Here is a 679-nt window from a genome sequence, read left to right as displayed (position 1 = left end):
GTGCGGGTGCGGTGGAACCGGAGGGAATCTAGTGTTGGGTTGGGTCCATACCATGTTCGGGGATGTTGCTATGGGCTGACCTATCACAACCAGGGGGAAGAGTCCACCGGTCAAACCCGTCCGGTGAAAGTCAAAGGGCTAGATCTACTGGTCAACTGGGATTCCGGGTGGCCTTCGGGGTGTAGCTATGCCGCCGAAACATTGCACGGGTCCCGATGCATGTGTGAAAGTGTTCTGGAATGCGTAGACGCCCGTCTTGGGGCTCCGTGGTGTGGCCCCCTTCCACGGAAGGCAGAGCAGCCGTCACTTAGAGGGGGGATGGTGCGGGTGCGGTGGAACCGGAGGGAATCTAGTGTTGGGTTGGGTCCAGACCGTGTTCGGGGATGTTGCTATGGGCTGACCTATCGCAACCAGGTGGAAGAGTCCACCGGTCAAAGCCCGTCCGATGAAAGTCAAAGGGCTAGATCTACTGGTCAACTGGGATTCGGGGTGGCCTTCGGGGTATAGCTATGCCACCGAAACATCGCACGGGTCCCGATGCATGTGTGGAAGTGTTCTGGCATGTGTAGACGCCCGTCTTGGGGCTCCGTTGTGTGGCCCCCCTCCACGGAAGGCAGAGCAGCCGTCACTTAGAGGGGGGGATGGTGTGGGTGCGGTGGAACCGGAGGGAATCTAGTGT

The sequence above is a fragment of the Triticum aestivum genome, chromosome 1A (assembly GCF_018294505.1).
Source record: "Triticum aestivum cultivar Chinese Spring chromosome 1A, IWGSC CS RefSeq v2.1, whole genome shotgun sequence".
Taxonomy (NCBI): Eukaryota; Viridiplantae; Streptophyta; class Magnoliopsida; order Poales; family Poaceae; genus Triticum; species Triticum aestivum.
This window is presented reverse-complemented; position numbering follows the sequence as displayed.